Source organism: Bos mutus, chromosome 16 (genome assembly GCF_027580195.1).
Source record: "Bos mutus isolate GX-2022 chromosome 16, NWIPB_WYAK_1.1, whole genome shotgun sequence".
Taxonomy (NCBI): Eukaryota; Metazoa; Chordata; class Mammalia; order Artiodactyla; family Bovidae; genus Bos; species Bos mutus.
Window position 1 is genome coordinate 29,839,844 of NC_091632.1, and position 6,932 is coordinate 29,846,775.

Genomic DNA, 6,932 nt, shown 5'->3' on the forward strand with positions numbered 1-6,932 from the left:
TACTTCCTTCTTCACCTTTCTTTTATCTACCTGTAATTTGTGTATCTAACTTATAAACATTCCTATATCTTTAAATATACATTTAAAATTTTGGAACCCATCAGATTTTTTTTAACACTAGAATTATAACATGTTATTTCTTAGTTCATTTAACTCTCCCCCTACTGCTAGACTTTTAAGTTATTTATTTGTCCATATTATAAATAATCCCAGGGTATGTGTCCTTGTATATAAATTTTAGAGTTACTCAGTATTTCTTTGGGATAGATTCCTAAAAATGGTATAACTGGGTCAATAGATAACAACTTGGAATAGGCTCTTGCTAAATTATTTTGTAGAGAAGTTATACCAATTTATATTTCTACCTCTAGGATATGAAATTCCCCATTTCCCCACACGGATAACAACACTGAACTTTTTTTTAACCCTTGTTAATTTGCAAGATTGAATTGTCATCGTTTTAATTTGCATTCTTTTAGAAACTAATGAGGATGGATACTTCTTATTAGACATTTGGAGAATTATCTACTGAGATAATTCTCAGTTTAAAAATATGTTCACCTGTCTTTTTTTCTATTTTAAGGCTTTGTTAGCATTTAACTCTTTATCTAAAATTTATTTTGATAAATGGTAAGTGGTAAAGATATAATTAAAAGTTTTTCCCAGTTGTTGTTTAACAGTTTTTCCAGTATCACTCATTCAGTGATTTTTATGCTTCCTTTAATATATAACAAATTGTAATTACACTGGGGTTTCTTTCTGACCTATCTAAGCTAGTTTATTTACCAGTCTGTTGATTTTTTTTATCAGTATCACACTAGTTTAATCACTATGGCTTTATAATATATGGCATTTTAACATCTGATAGAGCAAGAGTATTCATTATTTTTCCTCTTTGAAAATTTCATAGCTTTCTATCTCTTTCCAATCCCACTTGTTCTTTTATATAAATTTTAGTATTATTTTAAGAAAATTTGCATTGAGGGCTTGGGTTGAAATGCCATAAAGTCTATACTTTAACCAACTGATAAGGTTATAAGTAAGGATTCCATGACAGTACTCCAGGCTTTGTCCTGAACTGTTACTTCCCCATTGTTGAGTGAGGATTACAGTCATAGACCCTGGCCTGGGACTAGCTCCATGAGCTCAGCAAGTCGTCTAACCTCTCTGTGCCTCAATTTCATCATACATACAATGATTCTTGTTATTTTATAGAATCAAACAGCAGCTAATACAGTCTCTCACAAACAAACCTCAAAACATTCAACAATTAAATTTTAAACTTTTTACTCCAAAAGTAATTTTTTAACTTTTTTTTAATTTAAATTTATTTATTTTAATTGGAGGCTAATTACTTTACAATATTGTATTGGTTTAGCCATACATCAACATGAATCCACCACGGGTATACACGTGCTCCCCATCCTGAACCCCTCTCCTACCTCCCTCCCCGTACCATCCCTCTGGGTCATCCCAGTGCACCAGCCCCAAGCATCCTGTATCCTGCATCGAACCTGGACTGGCAACTTGTTTCTTATATGATATTATACATGTTTCAATGCCATTCTCCCAAATCATCCCCCTTCCCTCTCCCACAGAGTCCAAAAGACTGTTCTATACATCTGTGTCTCCAAAAGTAATTTTTAAGTCTTTTCTAAAGGAAAGACTATATGGAAAAAAACAAAGGCAATAAAAGTGGCAACAGTGGGTATCTTCAACTACATCTAAATCTATCATGCTGAATTGCGTCAGACAGGGTTTTTTTTTTTTTTTTCTGTCATCCTACCTCACACACATACACCATAGTACGTGATAGACATTTAATACACGTTTGTTGAATGAATGCTATGAAAAGAAGCAAAATAAAAAGCAAAGGAGAAAAGGAAAGATACACTCATTTGAATGCAGAGTTCCAAAGAACAGCAAGGAGAGATGAGAGCCTTCTTCAGTGATCAGTGCAAAGAAATAGAGGAAAACAATAGAATGGGAAAGACTAGAGATCTCTTCAAGAAAATTAGAGATACCAAAGGAACATTTCATGCAAAGATGGGCTCAATAAAGGACAGAAATGGTATAGATCTAATGGAAGCAGAAAATACTAAGAAGAAGTGGCAAGAATACACAGAAGAACTGTACAAAAAAGATCTTCGTGACCCAGATAATCACGATGGTATAATCATTCACCTAGAGCCAGACATCCTGAAATGTGAAGTCAAGAGGGCCTTAGGAAGCATCACAATGAACAAAGCTAGTGGAGGTGATGGAATTCCAGTTGAGCTATTTCAATTCCTAAAAGATGATGCTGTGAAAGTGCTACACTCAATATGCCAGCAAATTTGGAAAACTCAGCAGTGGTCACAGGATTGGAAAAGGTCAGTTTTCATTCCAATCCCAAAGAAAGGCAATGCCAAAGAATGTTCAAATTCTTTTTGAATGTTTATTTTGAATGTTCAAAATACCACACAATTGGACTCATCTCACATGCTAGTAAAGTAATGCTCAAATTTCTCCAAGCCAGGCTTCAGCAATACGTGAACCGTGAACTTCCAGATGTTCAAGCTGGATTTATGAAAGGCAGAGGATCAAATTGCCAGAGATCAAATTGCCAACATCCGCTGGATCATGGAAAAAGCAAGAGAGTTCCAGAAAAACATCTATTTCTGCTTTATTGACTATGCCAAAGCCTTTGACTATATGGATCACAACAAACTGAGGAAAAGTCTTCAAGAGATGGGAATACCAGACCCCCTGACCTGCCTCTTGAGAAATCTGTATGCAGGTCAGGAAGCAACAGTTAGAACTGGACATGGAACAACAGACTGGTTCCAAATAGGAAAAGGAGTACATCAAGGCTGTATATTGTCACCCTGCTTATTTAACTTACATGCAGAGTACATCATGAGAAACGCTGGGCTGGAAGAAGCACAAGCTGGAATCAAGACTGCCAAGAGAAATCTCAATAACCTCAGATATGCAGATGACACCACCCTTATGGCAGAAAGTGAAGAACTAAAGAGCCTCTTGATGAAAATGAAAGAGGAGAGTGAACAAGTTGGCTTAAAGCTCAACATTCAGAAAACTAAGATCATAGCATCTGGTCCCATCACTTCATGGCAAATAGATGGGGAACCAGTGGAAACAGTGTCAGACTTTATTTTGGGGGGCTCCAAAATCACTGCAGATGGTGACTGCAGCCATGAAATTAAAAGACGCTAGCTCCTTGGAAGAAAAGCTATGACCAACCTAGACAGCATATTCAAAAGCAGAGACATTACTTGGCCAACAAAGGTCCATCTAAGTCAAAGCCATGGGTTTTTCCAGTAGTCATGTATGGATGTGAGAGTTGGACTGTAAAGAAAGCTGAGCACCGAAGAATTGATGCTTTTGAACTGTGATTTTGGAGAAGACTCTTGAGAGTCCCTTGGACTGCAAGGAGATCCAACCAGTCCATCCTAAAGGAGATCAGTCCTGGGTGTTCATTGGAAGGACTGATGCTGAAGCTGAAACTCCAATACTTTGGCAACCTGATGTGAAGAACTGACTCATTTGAAAAGACCCTGATTCTGGGAAAGATTGAAGGCAGGAGGGGACGACAGAGGATGAGATGGTTGGATGGCATCACAGACTCAGTGGACATGAGTTTGAGTAAACTCTGGGAGTTAGTGATGAACAGGGAGTCCTGGCATGCTGCAGTTCATGGGGTTACAAAGATCAGACACAACTGAGCAACTGAACTGAACTGAACTGAAGGAATAAATGAATGAATGATGATGGTTCTCCTGATCTTAGAATTCCAGAACCGTAAGGTCAACAGCCTTCCCCACTTTTTGTCAAATAGCCAGGGAGCATAGCTTTAATCTCTTCTAAATAAAAAGAGGCTAATAACACAGTAATACTATTTAAGATATCATTCAGTTCAGTTCAGTTCAGTCGCTCAGTCATGTCTGACTCTTTGCCACCCCATGGACTGCAGCATGCCAGGCCTCCCTGTCCATCTATTACATCTATTTACAGCTATTTGTAAGGCCTCTTTAGACAACCATTTTGCCTTTTGCATTTCTTTTCCTTGGGGATGGTCTTGATCACTGCCTCGTGTACAATGTCATGAACCTCTGTCTATAGTTCTTCAGGCACTCTATAAATCTAATCCCTTGAATCTATTTCTCACTTCCACTGTATAATCATAAGGGATTTGATTTAGGTCATATCTGAATAGTCTAGTGATTTTCCCTACTTTCTTCAATTTCAGTCTGAATTTGACAATAAGGAGTTCATGATCTGAGCCACAGTTAGCTCCCAATCTTGTTTTTGCTGACTGTATACAGCTTCTCCATCTTTGGCTGCAAAGAATATAATCAATCTGATTTCAGTGTTGACCATCTGGTGATGTCCATGTGTACAGTCTTCTCTTGTGTTGTTGGAAGAGGGTGTTTGTTATGACCAGTACGTTCTCTTGGCAAAACTCTATTAGCTTTTGCCCTGCTTAATTTTGTACTCCAAGGCCAAATTTGCCTGTTACTCCAGGTGTTTCTTGACTTCCTACTTTTGCATTGCAGTCCTCTATGATGAAAGGGACATCTTTTTTGGGTGTTAGTTCTAGAAGGTCTTGTAGGTCTTCATAGAACCGTTCAACTTCAGCTTCTTCAGCATTACTGGTCGGGGCATATATTTGGATTACTGTGATATTGAATGGTTTGCCTTGGAAACGAACAGAGATCATTCTGTCATTTTTGAGACTGCATCCAAGTACTGCATTTCAGACTCTCTTGTTGTCTGTGAGGGCTACTCCATTTCTTCTAAGGGATTCTTGCCCACAGTAGTAGATATAATGGTCATCTGAGTCAAATTCACCCATTCCCGTCCATTTTAGTTCACTAATTCCTACAACATCAATGTTCACTCTTGCCATTTCCTGTTTGACCACTTCCAATTTGCCTTGATTCACAGATGTAACATTCCAGGTTCCTATGCAATATCGCTCTTTACAGCATTGGACTTTTTTCTATCTCCAGTCACATCCACAGCTGGGTATTGTTTTCACTTTGGCTCCATCTCTTCATTTTTTCTGGAGTTATTTTCTACTGATCTCCAGTAGCATATTGAGCACCTACCAACCTAGGGAGTTCATCTTTCAGTGTTCTATCTTTTTGCTTTTTCATACTGTTCATGGAGTTCTCAAGGCAAGAATACTGAAGTGGTTTGCCATTTCCTTCTCTAGTGGACCACATTTTGTTAGAACTCTCCACCATGACCCATCTGTCTTGGGTGGCCCTACATGGCATGGCTCATATTTAAGATAACATAAATACATACATATCTACAGAGGCATTCACAATAGCCAAAAAGTGGAAGCAAAGTCAGTGACTATCAACAGATGAACAGAGAAACAATATGCTGTAACATCCATACAATGGAGTATTATTCAGTCATAAAAACTGAGGAAGTATTGAAGCATGCTGCAACGTGGATGAACCTTGAAGATATTAAGAAGCCAGACACAAAAGAACAGGTGTATGATTCCACTTATGTTAGGTACATAGAGTAGTCAAACTTACAGAGACAGAAAGCAGAATGGTGATTGCAAGAGTCTAGGGTGCAGGGGTAATGGGAAGTTACTGATTAATGGGGAAAGAGTTTTGGTCTGAGAAGATAAAAATATTCTGAAGATCTACAGCGATGATGTTTGTACAATAATGTGAATGTACTTAATGCCATTGAACTGTACACATAAAAATAGTTAAGATGGTAAATTTTATGCTATGTATATTTTACCACAATTTTAAAAAAAGTTACAAAGCTGTTTAAAGATGCTGTCAGAATGAATTTTACAGAAAGAAAGCAAAAGACTGCTGCATATAAAGTTGACTCATTTATTTTGTTAGCTGATCGTGTTACTATTTTGGCAACATCACTGAGTCCAAGTTCATACTGCTCACCAGACAACAGGCCAATAAATCAAGAGATAAGTTACTGGGACAAAGAACAGCGACCTTATTCAGAAAGTTGGCAGATGGAGAAGATGGAAACTAGCGCCCCAAAGAACTATCTTCCTGAAGTTACAATTTTGGCTTCTTTTATACTAAAACAGGAGGGGGTTGTCCTGGCTCCAGCCAGATTCCAGAGTGGATATGTTGATTTCTTCCTTCCTTCAGTCATTCACAGAGGGGCCAGGTCAGGACGTTTCCTGTGAACTAAATAAAGTTTTTTTTCTTAAACTTAATTCTCATTATCCGAAAGACAGGGTTCCCAGAAATGTGCCTGTGTGCTTAGTTATGCAGTCCTGTCCAACTCTGTGCAATCCCATGGACTGTAGCCTGCCAGGCTCCTCTGTCCATGGGATATTTTTTCCAGGCAAGAATACTGGAGTGGGTTGCATTTCCTCCTCCAGGGCATCTTCCCAACCCAAGGATGGAACACAAATCTCCTGCATTGGCAGGCAGGTTATTTACAGCTAAGCCATCAAGAAAGTTTCACAGAAATGTGCCATTATGTATAATTTAAGCTTATAGGTAGCATCCCTTTGGTGATTAACTTGTAATAGAATACAAAGGTTCTTCCATATTACAATTGCAGGAGATAACCCTCAGCTGTAGGGAGAGAAAAGAAAGGTTATCAAATGCACTAGAGTTAGGACTAGATGCCTGCTTGACATTGGTCCAGGAATTCTCTGATTCTACCCTAACAGGAGCTCATGCTGGTCTTTCCTGCCAGCTGGCCTCAGTCAATCCCTCCCCAGATCATAAGCCATGTTCCAAAAATCTTGAACCTCTAAAGAAAGGAGTCTGCACTCAACTTCCCTTTCCAGAAGACTCCTGTCCAATAATGTAGAGGTAAATGGCACACAGGGACAGAGATTCATAAATCAACACATCTATTAATATACTAGCTTTGACAAGCTAACATATACTCCCTGATACTCGTCTAGGAGGACA